The sequence below is a fragment of the Scatophagus argus genome, chromosome 13 (assembly GCF_020382885.2).
Source record: "Scatophagus argus isolate fScaArg1 chromosome 13, fScaArg1.pri, whole genome shotgun sequence".
Classification (NCBI taxonomy): domain Eukaryota; kingdom Metazoa; phylum Chordata; class Actinopteri; family Scatophagidae; genus Scatophagus; species Scatophagus argus.
This window is the reverse complement of record NC_058505.1, coordinates 7,368,875-7,385,953: the sequence shown is the minus strand read 5'-3', so window position 1 is coordinate 7,385,953 and position 17,079 is coordinate 7,368,875. Positions and strand designations below refer to the sequence as shown.

The 17,079-nt window shown below is 39.6% G+C and overlaps 1 long non-coding RNA gene across 1 annotated transcript in view; it reads left to right on the top strand.

The window, feature by feature from the left end:
• Positions 1–17,079, top strand: part of LOC124069830 — a 106,017-nt gene that overhangs the window by 4,625 nt on the left and 84,313 nt on the right. The window contains exon 2 of the long non-coding RNA XR_006845111.1: positions 15,293–15,515. This is a non-coding gene — a long non-coding RNA (uncharacterized LOC124069830). The remainder of the gene's footprint in view (positions 1–15,292; positions 15,516–17,079) is intronic.

Below are 17,079 nucleotides of genomic sequence, written 5' to 3'. Positions count from 1 at the left end.
AAGCACAGGAAAAAGAACATGGGAGTAATGCAAAAAGAAGCTGAAGAGTGAGGACTCAAAATCTAATCCGTGTCTGATTTGAATGAATAATAAAATTAATAAATCAAGAACCCGAAAGAATTGTTTCGACTACAGAGGAAGAAAAGCAAACGGCGGCAGATAAACACAACAAGCTTATTAGAGAACCGTGTTCAAAAAAGAGGGGCCCTTCATCCTCACACTGACATGACGTTTGAAAAATCAATATAGGGCTGTGAAACCGGCCAAAATGAAATAAATGTGCAAGCTATCCGGGAAATAAGATTGGCAGGCAGACAGAAGCATGCCACAAGTCTCGGGGGACGCGTGCTCGCCAAGCGGTCTCTCATCCAGAGAGATTGGGGTTAATGTCTCCTCTGCATTAGCACACCAGCACCACACCAGCCAGCTGACCTCAGCTACAGAAATACTAGATGAACACACACTAACACACACAGGAAGATGAGAACTATGAGAGAGTGATGGTCTAATTAATCAGTGATTGGAACAACTGCATGCTCCCCTCTTTTGGATGCCGCACACACACTATACTCCTGCCTCCACCTTGCTCCCCCTTTTTTCACGCCCCCACCTCTCCGTCTCATTTCCAGGACTGCTCATCATTAGGCCACAAATACAAATACACAAACAAAGTTAACAGATTCAGACAGAAAGCTATTTGTCCGCATGAAGGAGCTGATGTTCTGACACAGCTTCTGCCTGAGTAAAACCTCATTACTGAATTGGCACTCCAGAAGCGGACTCATGCACCACCACGCCACAGGTTGCTCGTTACTGCTTGACTTTCCCTTCGCAGCTTGAACCTCTACAGCGGCAGACCGGGCTCTGTTAGCACTCCCATTCAACGTCACTGCTTGTGACCCGCACTTTATCATGACGGAAACATGGCAAAGTATTAACTAACCAAGCAAACCTGCAGACTTTATGTTTGTTTTGTGTTTTTTTTTGTCTGAAGTGTGTCTGAATACAGCATTTGGCTGTGGCACATTTCTGTTATATCATGGGGGACACAGACAATGGTACTGAGCATGGTTGGGAGCTGTGTACGTTGAGGTAATAGCAAAAGCGTTGCCACAGAAACACAGGTGAAATTACTGAAATGTTTTGACTCTTTACCTCAATTCAGATGCCACTGATGTGAAGCTGAAGAGACATGAAAAACTGATTTTTGTACTCGGGGTCTATTGAGGAAAAAGTGAGAGCACCTCAGTGTTTTGCGTGCTTATTCAATGAGTTCAACCCATTGAAAACATTCAATGCCACCAAGTATGAAGGAAGATTTTAAGAGCAGCTTTTCAGAACGTGTAGTATAGAGAGAGAGAGAGAAAAAGTTAAGCATGAGTGCACAGAAACAGAAAGACGGACCAATAAATTGTTTCGTTTTAGTATGAATTCTGTGAAAAATGCCAGAAGTCCAAGGTGTGACATGTTCAAATTGTTTTCAGTAGTCCAAAATCCCAAAAAAAAAAGTTTTACAAACACAGAAAACACGACATTTTCGCTCAATACTGTTCAGCCTCCCTCTTCTTCCCCCTGGAAAACTCATGCTAGCACACACTTGTATAATGTATAATATATACTGTATATATATTTACAGTGAATTATTCAGGGTTGCAAATTATTGTATCATTAGCAATGACTTTGATTGTCTCTAAAACCACCCATCGTTATTGAGTAGCTTGATTGATTAATACTTTTTTTCTACATAATCCAAAAATAAGAGAGAGAAACCAGACAAAAGCAGCAAATTTGAAAACGTGTAGCCAGGAAATTTTGCTGCATTTGCTTTAAAAGTCAGTTTTCCAAATATCTGAAAACTCGAAAAAACTTGAAATTTTCTGTCACTCAACATATCGATTAATTAAATCTTACAAATATTCAAACCCCAGTCTCTATGTCTTATCGCGCTTTACCCTTCCATAACGTATGTCTGACACACTCTGTACATTTGGAAACTTTTGAATGAACACCAGAATTTAAAGTAAAGCTTTGGGGGTTTTAAAGATGTTTATCAACAACGTACATGTACTGGAGTCAGATGACAAACAGCAGAAATTACTGTACTTGTTTCAGGAGGTTTAAGAAAACCGTCTCCATTACATGACTCTCACAGGGAAATTATGAACTGTGTGTTTAATACACACACATGCACCACATGACGGCAATATTGATGATATGAATGCTAATAAAATTTGAGACGCAAAATCTGAAAAACACCTTGAAGACTTAAATTGAAGTGAGCAAACCAGATTAAAATGTTTTCTGTTATGCCAGTTGATCTATCATAATCAGATCTTTTACACTCTCTAAATATCTATCAGTATTTTCTTCAAATACTTTCCTCAGTATCGGTGGACCAGTATTCGTAATCATCCACCAGTGAGGTTTAAACTGTTCATTTTGTGTTTGGTCCGTGATGTTTTCTAGCATTCATTCATTCTACCACTATGCAAGCCAGGAAGGTTTTTTCAGTCATATGTTGTTTCAGTTTTTCCCCTTGGGTTTATTTTTATTTCCTTTCACTGGAGGTGATTTGTACAGAATTAAGTGTGGCAAGAGAGTGTAACTCTCTGACTTAAAGTGATTATGGCTTGTGAGTAACACCGGGGGAAACATGTAAGGTTGTCACAAACCGCCTGACTGGCACCTCGTCAAACGCTCATTCAGCCTCCCATCACCATGCGCCCTCTGTGCCGGGTTTCTATGATTCATCATCTCTCAGGCGAAGGAGCTTAAACTGTAAAGGGACGTTTGTCTGTGTTGGAGAGGACCCCCACCCGAACTGCCTCTGCTGAGCCTGTGATGACATTTTCATTTGACCCATAGCCAACATCCCTGTAATGAGAAGCCATCAAAAAGCAATCTCCCAAAATAGAAAGGGATTTCAATTTAAGGACGCCGGTATTGATATGCAAAATATGTCAAAGAGAGCCTTTCAGTGAGATCTGTTGGAAACATTAGGAGCCAGTTGAAGCCATGTGATGATGCCTCGGGTTGACTTGATCTGCCTATGACAGAATAAAATTATGCTAATGAGTATGGACTGAGGGAGGACATTTTGAAAAGGAGGAGAAAATATTAATCTGACATTCAGTCTTTATTTTAGATGTGTATGAAATTCATTTCTCCTCAGTGGTGTATCAAACCTAAATCAATTATATATTTTCCATAATCGGTACACATAAAAACCAAAGTGCAGCTTGAATACTAATGCCGATATAAAAACAGACTACGGAGTCTAGATTGGTACAAGACTTGGTGGCTACAGTTTGATGAATTGCGTCTGGATCAGAACCTGATGACGATACTGCATTGGATCTGCTCTGACTAAAGTTTTTTTTCCCTAAACTAGTTGTCATGACTATTATTTACATCATGTTTTCATCTGCTGTTTATTTTCTTGATTAGTCAATTGTTTCATCTCTGAAATGTGGAAAAAAAACATAACCTCTTTCCATCCCAAAGATATTCAGGTCATTATCATCATATCATGACAAGAAAAAGCATGACGGAAAAGCTGACATTAAAATAGATAAATTCATGGAAAAATTATTCTAAAACAGTTGCAGATTAATTTTCTGATGACTGACTAATTAGTTAATCTCAGTCTATTCAATGTACGTTTGGTTGATTCTCAAACATTGTGACAGTGATGTCTTACGGTGGCTCTTCTGGGAGAATTTTTCTGAAAATTTCACGGTTTAACTTCTTCTATTGCGCTGATGTCTTGTCATTATTTCACCTGAGCTCGTCTTTTCTCCCTCTTGGCTCACTGGTAGTATAATGACCTGCCCCTCTGCAGTCAGGATTACTCAGAACAGCGTTTCATTGTGAAGTCTGTTCTTGTCAAGGCGAACTGTACCTTGCTCTGATCTCTGAAACTGTCACAGTGACAAATTCCCAACCTTTGGACACTTCACTCACCTGTGATGAAGCTATTCAAAACAGAAAAGTGCAAGGCTTTGAGGTTTTTGAGAACATGTCATGCAGTAATCACAAATCAGTTGTCATCTGATTTAATGTTTTTAAGTAAAGCTCACGACTTGCTGGATTTGTAAAGGTGATACTGATTTTGATATTGGAGAGTTCAAAGAATGTTTTAAATGCATATACAATGACATTTATCACCCAGTTCTAATTTTTCTCTCTTTAATTTACCAAAATAAATCGGTATTTAAGAATTAACCAACGCACGTATTGAGACTCAAACATGCAGTATATTTGACATTTCTGTACTAATGCAACTAATATTTTTCTCATGCAACTATTTTTATTAAATAGATCTGCTTTTTTATTTCTAGGCAGTCAGTTATCTATTTGCTCTATGAAAGAAATTAATATCAGAAATTGATTAGCTGGTTGGAAGTAAAGTAATCGCCAACTATTTTGATAATTCTCTTTGATAAGTCACTTTTCAAGCAAAAAATGTCAAATATTTGTTCATTACATTTATGATTGGTTTGCAGCATTGGACCAAAGAAACAATATGAGGACCTTTTTTCATGGTCTTTTGAGATTTTACACCCTGCCTGATCAGTCTATTACTTGTTTAATCAGTTAATCATTAAAATAATTGACAGATTAACCTGTGATGAAAATAATAGTTGCAGCCCTGAAGTGACCCCTTCAGATATCTGGTTTTCATCAGCGGACAGTTAAAAATCCAGCTTCAGTTTATGATGAGAAAAATGTTGAGAAAATCCACACAGTTCAGAAACTAGAAATACTGAATGTTTGGCATTTTTACTTGAAAATTTACTGAAACAATTAGCCAATTAATTAACTAATTTCTTCTGCCCTATTCTGAAGAGGTGCCTAGTTCCAGTCATTTTATAAGCTAAGCAATTCATTGATTGATCAAAGCAAAAAATGGAAAAATAATCAGAAAGAATCAGTGGTAGCTTGTCAGATAATCATGCGGGATCACTAATAATCAGTTTGCAGTCTTTTAGAGTCATTTAAAGAGTTGGTTAATTGTGAATCTGAACCTCTTTGATCCTTTTTGCAGTCTTAAGGTTAGGTTTGCAGCCATCATCTTAAAAATGTAGTGTTTCACTGGCCTTTAAAGTTTCCAAAAGGTCAAAGTGATCTGCAGAAATCACTGACGCCTGTGTTAGTTGTTCACTGAGTTATTTCATTGCAATGACTGCAGTGATAATGAGCACAACCTGTGAGACTCTTCTCACATGTCCTGCACAGAGGCAGAGGTTCACATAGTCCTGGGCACAGCAGGTTAGTTGTACTAAGTCTATGACAATGCATCAAGACAGAATATCATCATTCATGTCTTCATTTCATGTTGTGTGAGAAACAATCACTTTCAGCGTGAGTGAAAGGAAGGAAATTCAGCAGGAATTTTCCTTTAATTTTCCTCCATGGGTGGAACCAGATGAAAACATTACATGCTCTACTGTCATCAGAAGCTTTCATTTTATTCTGAGCCCTGGATGAAATCTACGTTATTGCTCCTTCCCTCCTCCTGCACACCCGGCGTAATGAGAGAATATTTCCCCAGAGTATGAAAGCAGATCCAAGCTGTACTTTTAGAAACTTTATTAAACCAACCTAACCAATTATTTTTGTGTTTGCCTTCCGTCTGACGAGTGAGGAGCCATTCAATAAGGCTGGTAAATGTTAATGTAAAATGAATTTTCTGTTGAGTTAGCAATCACTGATGTTTTTTTTTTCGGGTAGCCAACGGTACTGCCAGCAGTAGTTTAATATCTTCCTGTTGGTTAGCTGTATGGGCTGTACTGATGTGAGGTAGCTATTGCAGCAACAATGACAACAATACCTCTGACTCAGAAGAATTGCATTCTAATACCAAAGACTGGCTAGACTCCAGCTGGGGCAAAATCTTTTATTGAATTGCCCAGTTAGCCTGGGATCAAACACTTGGATGAGAGATTGTTTTCCTCTGCTGACATTTATTCATGTTTTCAGAGAAAAGCAAGAAAAAGTATGTAGAAAGGAAATCAGCCAGGCTTTAGTAATGGCTACAGGTTGATGGATGTCTTGTCACATGTTGTTACCAAAAACTTCTTCTTCAGCGTTCAGCCTGATGAGACGCTCAAGATTCCTTCCCAAGTTGATTAGCTGCTGTGCAACATGTGTGTGGTATCACCACAGTGGAGATGCGGGTGATGGAAAGATTGTGGGCCTCTAATAATCACCCATCAGTAAATCGCAAGCTGCTGCGGACTCGTGCGAGAAGCGAAGTAAAATTCTTGTTCAGTTCTGATGAGCCCACAAGAAATTGAGTTTGTTGGCTGGTGTTTGTGCTTCGATTCATCGTGTGGTGGCGTTATTCAAGTGTTTCGTCACTTCATTGTTAATTCTGCGGGACTTCAAGTTTCATTATCACTGAGAGCATTACAGCGCAGATCTATTAGTCTGATGTGTCACTTGTTCCTTTTGAATCCCTACTGTGAGCAATCAAGTGGACATATGATAATTTAATTTTCCTGGAGTTCAAAGCAGCATTTGTAGCCTTTTACCCCCCTAATATGGTGAAGAAATATGTCATAGCAGTCACTTCTCGTGCAAAAGGTAGCTTTCATCTTTATTGGGAAATAAAAAATGGAAATGTTTCAAACTGTGATGATTCACACTTGTTCAAAGGCTCATAAGAGTGAGTTTCTAAGTGGCAGTGGGATCGAAGGATTCACCTGAAGTTCCTTCACTTTTGTAAAAGTTTGCTTTTCGTGCATTTAAATAGCCAGTGTATCCTCCTGAGCTCCTATCCATACGAGAGACACGGAGTAGAGGCAGTAAAGCTGCCTTTGAAAAGTGTACAAAAGAGAAGTTCATTAAAAAAGCTCACTGAAGGCAGCAGGTCCTCTCTGACTAAAGCAAAGATCCAGGATAAATCCACGTTTAATGTTGGTTTAAATGAACTGACATGATGATTCATAGCTTTGGTAGGACAGACAGAAGAAAGGGTTTCTCCAACAGCTATCATTACTATATTATTTTTATTATTACTGCTACAATTTTGGTGCGATTCCCACCTCATCTTTCCTTAACCAAGTGTTTTTGATGCATAACCTTAACCATATTCTAATACAATTTTATTTCCCCTCATCATAAGCTTTCTCTAACCCAATAATGTACAAATATTGTAAATAGAAGGAATTTTTTTTAATCTTTTGCATTGGACAGTATTTAAAAGCTGCTATTGGACCTTTTGTGGGATCGTCAAGTGTGGAAGTTCTTGTCTGGCGATTGGGTTCACAAATTATATTTGTCCTAAGACTCTTGAATGTTGACTGAGTAATGACCCCTTACAGTTACGTGACTTTGCCACTTGCCACTTATAGAATCAAAATCAGACAGACAGATTGAAGGGACATACAGCAAAGGCCTCAAACTGGAGATGTTTCAGTTTCGTGGGGAGTGTCTTAAACCCTGATGCCACCAGTCTAAATGTTAGTCCCGTTTGTTTCATTGGTCCTTTTTAAAGATTTCCAAGATGATATTGATTTTGATAAACCACTGATAAGTCCTTTAGTTACTGAATGCCATTAAGTCTAGTTTGTCATCCAGTATCACACTTGATTACACTGATTACACGTCTGTAAGTGTCATATAACAGAAGTATTTCAGGAACAAGATGGCCATAGGAGTTTAAATAATTGTTTTAATTATTATTTAAAGAAAGGTTTGTTATTTTGAGTTTAATTTTCTGTCTACTTTTCTGCCTTAGAAGTCTGTCGATGGCTATAACATATTAAGTGCTACAAATACAACATCCACAATGAAATAAATAAATAAATAAGCTTATTGGTCTTATTTGTTGTTCTAAATTGGATTTGGATGACGGAGACCCAAAGTGCCCACAACTTTGTCTTGTTCCACAGACGATGACTCTGCACACTGACTTTTCAAAACAAATCTGATTCAGTCGTACAGCGACATCCATCAAACTGTCAGTGTGAGGCTGGTGGAGTACCTCCAGTGGATCCACAAAACATTCAACCGCCGCCGCAAAATACAGCAACAGCCAAAACACGGCACTGAGGTTGCCGTTACCTGACATTTCAGAATGGACTCTCACATGTTTTGGCCGCTTTGAACTGAGACGGAGCTCGACAGTGCAATTGTTTCACATTTGCCACTAAAAATATGTATGTGCGAGCGGCATGTGATTAAAATTACAACCTACTGCTAATCTGCACTAACTGTTTTTGAACAGAGTTTTCTGTAATGATGCAGCTGGTGGCATCAACAACAATAAAAAAAGTATCGGTATGATAGGCTGCAAGTTAACAGATGTTAAGAGCAGCTTACCAGTGCATTGTGTGTGTTGTCAAAAGTCCAAAAATGTTTACTAAAGCAACAGTTTAAAGTGGCTTGAAATTAAGCATGGAAACATCATTATACTGATTCATATGGAGTGTGGCAAGCTGTAACAATGAACAAGGTCTGTGTTCCAACTAGTGTTGCATAGTCAAATGTTTTGAAGCTCACAGTGCTTTAAACTTTCCCCCACAAAAGCCACTTAAATGAGGACAAAAGCAAATTGGATTTTCATCATATAGTAACAAGATTAAATTTCACGAAATTTTAAAACGATGTGGTTAGCTTGGCCATCATCATATCTCAAATTGGACAGCATCCACAGCTGTTCAAAAATGATTGATTTGAGTTGTTTTCAATGATTGAAAAAACTAAAAGTAAGAGTTTCTTTTTTTTGCCTTGCTCCTTGGTGTGCATGATAAACTGGACTGCGAGTTTTAATGGGAATGAAATGGCCTTGGTGCAGAAAGTCTTTGGTAAGAGTGCCACAGTTCATCCTTTTGAAATGCAAATCGGATGGATACTTTAATTTCAAAGATTCATGATGATTTCATTCTAACCATAGGAGAAGGTAACAGAAAGAGAAGTAAATCTAGCAGTGATAACACTTCATACTGTTTCTGCTGCTTTCTATTTACTGAACTTGAATGAATGAATTGCACTGAAAAGCTGAATGTCATCATGCCATAACCAAATGGAATGTGATGTACTTGACACCATGATGGCATGTCAAGGCTCCAGAGACTGAAAGGAAGCCCACCCACACCCCCGCCCCCGGTATCATTTTCTTATTAACAACTGTTGCATTAACAAACTTAATTCGCACCTTCTCTGAACGCCCCAGCACAACCTGCTGTTACCAAGGTAACCGTGGGAGTCATCAGAGTGCGCACCATCAAAGGAGTCTGAACCAAACAGTTTGCCGCAAGTCCTTGAAGTCCATCACAAAACTGATTCAGACATTCAGGCTTGAAACCGCAAAAGCTGCACATGTGAAAAGTTAAGGGGTGAATTGTTCTTAAATGAGGATGAATCTCACTTGAACGAGATTGCCTGCTGTAGAACGGCCATTCAGCTGATGCGATCTTGGGAAATGAATCCCGGGGAACATCAGTGAGGCATTTCCCCGGGGAAATGAGGGCCTGAAATGTATGGAGATAATTATTTCCTCCCATCTTCCGGCCTGCACCCTGCCCTGGTCCTCTGTGTCCCATTTGTGACTGACCTCTGCCTCCCCAGACACGCTGTGTGTGTGTGTGTGTGTGTGTGTGTGTGTGTGTGTGTGTGTGTGTGTGTGTTAAACAGGGGAAGTGCTTGAAAGTTAAAGAGAAAAATCTTCATGGTTGGAGCCAGAGGTCAGGCCGTGGCCCACTGGTTGAGCATGGCTGTTATAGGTTGCAGTCTGACTCTTTTAAAAATCCTTTAAATCATAAATAAACAGAAATATTTTATCATTTTTAATGTGGTATTGAAATATTATCAACATACCAATACTTTGTACAACCTTAGTTGATACTACTGTTTAATTCCCGTTTCATTTTTGATTTTGTTTTTGCAATGACTTCTTTTTTTTTTTTTATAACATATTTATAAGTCAGTAATAATTATGTTTGTCATCAGTCTTCACTATGCTTAGTTTTGCTCACCCATTCCAACATGACAAATCACTCTCTCACTGAATGCCAATGGCTCACGGGCTGGTTAAAACCACGGCAGACGTCAAGACCAGCCTAAACAAGATGTGAAGTCTTGAAGGGCGACCCGCTTGAGGGTGAGGAATGATGATAGGCTTCTTGTGTCACGGCAGCGCTGTGAATATTTCCACCGGAACAGGGTTGAAGGGTCATCCATCTTTCTGTGGAGACAGAAAGACAAATAGGCTGACACTCTCCTGTGAGTGGCTGTCATACATCTATCTCATCATTATTGAGCTGCTGGAGACCGACACCCCATCAGCCTGTGTCACGCCGCCAGCATTTTCACTCAGCCGCGGTCTGCGGGATCAGACACAACGACAAAAGATGAGAGCCTCTTCACAATGTGTTTGGAATCCTCAGAAGAAGTTTGTCTGCAGGTTTGGACTTAAGACGGAAGAACAGAAATGTTTTTACAAGAGTATGTTTTGCTAGTAAATATCACAGGATAGTGAGAAGAGGGGTCATTTAATTATGGAGGGAAATTTAAAAGAAAAAATCTCAACGCGTTTCATTTGCAGCAATAAATGATACCTTTGTCAGTATTGGTGCTCCAGGCTCATCCTCCTGTTGCACCATCCTTTAATTATTATCATTCAGCAATTATTTATCATTCATCAGTGATAAATACTTTATGGTTGCAGCCCCAGTTGTATGCCTTTATGTCTGATATAAAACAGTTTTATTTGTCTTGTGTTATACAGAAAAACATCCTCTGCCTTGTGACTTGGATATGTTTGGGATTTGGGCTGTTGTTTTGACAAGATATTACAAGACGTCAGCCTGAGCTTTGGGAACTTGTTGTGGATGTTTTTTAATAATTGTTCTGACTAGACAATTAATCAATTTTAAATCTGAAGGGTAATCAGAAGTTTATTCAGTTAGAACAAGGGTTAGCGTGTGAACAAAAATCCTCAGGACTTCTCTGGTAGTCTTCCAAAACCATGAGCCTGGAGGAATTGGCAGGCAGGACATGACTAAGAATAGTCTGGAGCTGTGAGGGTCGATCTAACCAATAGGCCCATCAGTGGGCATATCCTGCAGTCCTGATCTGTTTTTGTTTCTGGTTGGCTGCTCGGTGTAATCACCAGGTGCAATGAAATCTCATTATCCCAGGTCCTGATCTCTGCACACCGGACTGAATAGCAACTATGTTCGGCTAGTGTATCAAAACTTTGACCCCGGCATTAATTGGGCATGACTTGTTGGGTACCTGCACTGGAAGAGGGTGAGCAATTCTCGCTGTGAGAGATCCTCCTCCCCCCTCGGCAGCTGGTAGGCAGAGCACAAGGGACTGAGGGTTGAAGGTTCATGAATGCAGTATCTTCTCTTTCACACTTTGGCTACCCAATCTGTGCAACAGGAGTGTAAGTCCCTTGTATTGGAGCAGTAATACTAAAATAGGTATCACTTATTGCTATAAATGAAATGCCTATTTATTTTTCAATAAGATTGACTCGACTGTGAAAGGCCAATAAAATTCATTAAGACAGAGGCAATAACAATGCTTAGCTATTAAGCAGGAGTCTTTTGAGGGAAGAGCCAAATACTGAAATAACTGTACTGTGGGCTCCACGTGTGTGTGTGTGTGTGTGTGTGTGTGTTTTTCTGTGTGGAGGCTTTTATGTATTTTGTGTGTGTGTGTGTGTGCGTCTACAGCAAAGCCTAAGGAGCAGACATGGTCGCCCCTTGAGATTAGAGTGCAATAAAGGAGGATGAACGCATCCGGAAAGCTCCAGAATGCGCTCCAGACACCGCCTTACTGGAAATCAATCCGCTCGGTCAGGCCCCCTGCGTACTGGGTTTATGTGGGAGTGATGGCAGGGGAGAAGGAGGCGGGTAAAGAAACGGAGAGAGATGGAGTGAAGGGGAGGGGTGGTATCCACGAGGGGGAGAGAAGGGAGGAAAATGAGTCGAACAGCTGAGTGAGAGGGCTGATTGAAAGCATTATGGTCAGCTGGATTGGCGGGCTACCTCTCAGCACTCAGGTCTGAGTAGAGGTCACGGTGAGCCAAAGGGACAAGAGGGTGCGGAGGCTGCAGCCTGGTCTTGTTGGGTTTTTTTTAAGCACTCATCAGCTGATGCTGAGATTCATCGAACGGCTTGGCTCAAAACGCCAGTACCTCTGCTAGTTTAATAGCTCACGCACACAGAGGTGAGTCCGCTCTCGACTGGAGCCAAACAAAAAGTGAGGGGGAAGAAAAACGCTGTTTTATTTTTCGGTTTTGTTTAATCTTCCTGTGAAGCTTCCTTCCACTGTCTTATTTAAGTGCTTCTTGTGGGGTTAAGAGAACCAAAGGTCAACAATCATGTCTGGAGTGCTGCGGGTGTAACCTGGCGAGCGCGAACGTTGACTGGGCTAGTGTCATTTTGCTCATGCCTCAAATAAAAACAAAACCTCCATTGTTCTTTGTTGGGAATGTGTCAGAGGTGTCAGAACTGTGAATTACACACTGATCGTGGCTACGCCTTCACTGTGAAGAGTGAAGTTCGCACACCAAACTCAGAGAGAACACTCTGAAGATGTGGATGCTCATCCGAAGGGAGAAATCTGCTGTGCATATGTCAAACACACATTAGAGTGTACAGTGTCTTCTCATTTATTTTCCTTTATTGATGTGCTTTAATTACCAGGAGGAAAGTGGTGACAGATTTGTCTTGGTGACATTGGTCCAGAGACATATTGATGACTTGAAGAGTTTCCCAGCGCATACTGATCGTCTAAACACCGTACAAGGACAACAGCAAAGGACTTGGGTTTGGATGGCAGGCGCATTAGGATAGAAGCTAATTATTATTTTTAACATTTAATAATCAGTTTTTTAATGAATGAGTCGATTGGTCAAAACATAAGGCGGTCAAGTTTATAGTTAATGCAAAGAATAGCCAGAGTTTTGAGTCTTGCCAGCGATTAACAGACCAGCTGACCAAGGCCAGGACATTTAATCAGCAAGACAAGACAACGACGTTAAGTTTTGACCATTGTTCTGCAAAACAGAAACGTGTATCATCTTCCACATGCACAAACAAAATTATTTCTGCCATGCAATATGTTACCAAAAATGTTCACTTTTTCTTTTTTAATTACTCTCGACAACAAAACAGCTCCTTTTTGTGTTGACTCCGTGTCACCTGCAAAAATTGTGAGCTTCATCCAAGCATAAATAATTGCGGTATTTGTTGTCTTTTTTTAAATTAAATTCTATAAGGCTGCTTCTCCACAATTTTATGGCCCCTAATGGATGATGAAATGTCACTTTTGCCATTTTGACAAATAACAGTAATCAGATAAATCGCCATACAGGAACATGGTAAAATCAATAAAGTCTGAGGTAGAGATAAAGAAATGAAGAGAAGAAGTGAGTTAGTGTGCGTGTTAGAAATAAAGTGATCAAAGATTCTCACATGCACCATACTGGGGTTTATTCATAAGCCAAGCTGTTGCTTGTCATTTGGCCAGAGCCACTTAGAGCTCCTGGGAAAAAAATGCTCCATGTCTCCCATCTGAATAGAGAACCACATGTTGTCAAGTCAATACTTTGCTATTGAATTTGCAGACAAAGACTTCCCTGTAAGGCAAGAAAGCTTGACCTTCAGAAAATTGCAACTCTTTCAGTGTATGGTTAAAGAGCTCCGTCTGTCTGTCTGCTGTCATGTCTGTCGGCCTGAAAGGAAAGAAAATGGAAAATATATTTTAGATATAACCAAGGTCTCCGCTGTAGATTCAAGTATCCTATTTCTCTAGTGAAGCGCGCGTCACTTAGACATTTTTACGACAAACGGATGAACACATTGTACAATTGTACCAAACTCTTTTATAAGAGGAATTATGTAGTAAAAACTAACAGCTATTGCTCTATATAAGAAAGGTGTAATATTTTATTTCATTAGCTGGTATTACTCATGCACATGTTTGTGGTGTGCAGCAAGAGGGCAGCAGATGAGCACTCACTCCATTCTCCAGACAAGAAATATTGGATAGCACATCCTGTCAACATTTACCTTCGCTGTGCCGTGTTTTCGTCCAAACACTCCAGGTGATCGCAGCACATCTCCACACTCTGATCCCTTAAGCACATCCCCTCTCTACCCACAACTGGCTTAATCACATGTTCTAGGTATTTCTAAAGACACACCAGAAGATGATTATCTCTGCAGCCAGCGGCTTGCATCTATTTATCCATCTTTGTGTCTAGTGGTTCTTATTTGAAGCCCCCCTTGGCCTGAGTTTAGCCAGCTCGGGTGATGAGATGATTTGCTTGAGGCGAGAGGTTGGGGAAGAGCCTGGGGCAGGGCTGAGGCATCAAACACCAAAGAAATACTGATGGAGAGAGAAGCACAAGAGCCTGTCATCAATCATAACTCCACCAGGACGCACTGCTGGAATCCAGACTATCACACTTGTTGTCATGACTACTGATTGCCATTGCAGGAAGAGTCTTTGATCAGTGGTCAGATGATGGATATGTCTGTAACCTTCTTCAAATTTTAATCATAATCACAGTCTTTTTAGAATAAAACTCTTTTGGGGAATTTCTTTCTCACAAAAATGCCCAGCAAAGTCCTTGTGTCAAATGTAAATGTATTAACATGGATAGAATTTTTAAAAGGTTGCTTTGAGGATTTAAAACACTTATACAGGAACTTTGAGAACAGGGACCTCAGTTATAAAATGTTCTTAGATTTAAAGTATGCTAAGCATAAAATTTTTGCAGGGTTCATAGATTTACATATATGTGATCAACTTAAATTGATGGTACCTGCCTTGTGATTTATTCAGTATAATGACAGCATAAATGAGGGTATAGTTAGGAATAGAATAGGACTAGGAATAGAAAATAAAACTTTCTGAAAGACCAGATCACAACAGTATTGAAAAAGATTGTAGTCTGTAATGTGTCTAAAAATACTTAGTGTAGGTTTGCTTATTCCTCACACCCATGATTGATAATTCCTATCACTTTGTTCATAAAGCTCATGCAAAATTCTCCACAGACTTGGATGCATATGCTTCTTAAACTGCAATACCCTGACATAATCAGGAGGAAAAGCACTTATGCAAGTCTAGGCTTTGATTAGAGATGAGAAAATAAGGTTTTCTAAAAAGCAAAAAAAAAAAACCCCAAAAAACAAACAAAGAAACTAATAAAACAAAACAAAAACTTATATTGCTTTTATGCTGAAGTCACTTCAAAATTGACCTTAAGTCCATTTTATAAATGAGGCCCCAGAACAAGACTGTGCTTTTGTATTTCGATCAGGCTGAAGCTGGCTAGAAGAAAACCACCACGTCCTGACGCCCTGCCATGGCCTCCTGACAGTCCACCCCCGTGCAGGCAGCCACAAATGAGCTCATTTAAAACAAGACTGTAGCTGCAACAAGGCTAAAAGTCAGACAGCCAACTCTGGCAGGTGTCAGAGTGCCCGGTTGCATCGTCAGCGAGGGCATTGTACTCCAATCCTTTCACCTTCAACAGCAATAAGGTACGTTTTCACAGACGGGTGTTGTGAGTTTTTTTTTAAATTTTTTTATTTTTGCAGCAAAGGCTCTTTTAATAGAGAGATGTTTGCAGTACTCTTGAATTGAAGCAAATACAAATAACTTTATCTTCATTAGTATATTTACAGGTAAAATTCTGTTTTGCGATACTATAACATCTAATTCTTGTGTGCTGACAATTTGTTTTTCACTGGTAAAGTGAAATTGGACTAATGGATTTGAAACGCATGCCGCATAGTTTCTTTACTCTCAAAAATGGGCACAATGATAAGGAGCATTTTATAAAATGTGGGCAGAATTCAAAAGTAGCATATACCCAGCTCGCTATACTGTTTGCTGTAGTTATCTTTGGCTGTAGTGATGATTGACGTTCGCTCGGTTAGCCCTATAGCTAGACCAGATTGTGCCTGAACTGTGACCTTGGGGCACACTGGGAGTCACTGTGGTCTGGTCTTTAACTGGATACAAGAAACCAAACTTTTTCTGTCATTGACAAGAAAGACATGTTGAACCAAATGGGTATGATAATGGATTTGTTAGACTCTAGGACTTCATAAGGTCCTGCTAAGTAAATAATTGTGAAAAATGTGTTCTCTTTGAGATCCATTAAACATATTTTACAGGATAACGGTTCTGTAGTATCATCAAAGTTTTGATGACTAAGTTCATAAAAGCTCAGCTTTTTGGAGCACTTCATCTTCTTAAACCTCCAGCTGTCTCAGTGTGCTGTACCAATGGCATTTACTGTCGTCTACAAGAGGGGAAGCAGCATATAATATATTAAATTCTAAGTAATTTTTGCAAACAAAGAGTTCATTTGGAAAATCAAATTATCAGATTATTCATTTCTCCATGACACCGCCTTGGGTCAGTACTTCAGTGCTCTGTCACGCCGTATGTAACTTGAAGTGGTTTTCTGAAGATACATACAGATGAAGAGCTCATGAAAGATGATGAGAGCCAAGCACAAGTGCAAAATGTGGTTTCCTGTTTACAAGTGCTCTCAGCTGAAGTATGATGCTCATGTTTCTTATTCTTATTGCTTGAAGTCACATTATTCCATATGCCACATAGTTTGTTCTTCGTCATCTATAAGATCATGTGCATCATAATATCTAACAGTTCAGACACAACCGATTCCTTGACAATTCTGTTAACATCTAAACTACAAGTCAGTCTGACATTTTAGTGATATTCGACTTGGCATGTTTCACCTCCGCATCATCCCTTCCTGACATGCGCTGTCAATATAATTAGCAGTGTTTGCTTTACATTGGCAACAAGCCTTTTGATAAGCCCAAACACAGTATGTCCCATCATTAAGTGAAAGTGTGAAAGGAACCTTTTACATTCCCAACTTTTTCATGCCTGTCTGCTTCCTGGAAAACAGCAACCACAAAGCATCAACTCATGAGCCTAATTAGAGCCCCAAAGTGCTAACAATGGCTCCTTTGTGAGATACCAAGAGATGCTTTGGCAGCCATGGCATGATATTTATATTCATTTATTTACCTATTTATTTATTTATCAGTCTTTTTTTTTTCTTGC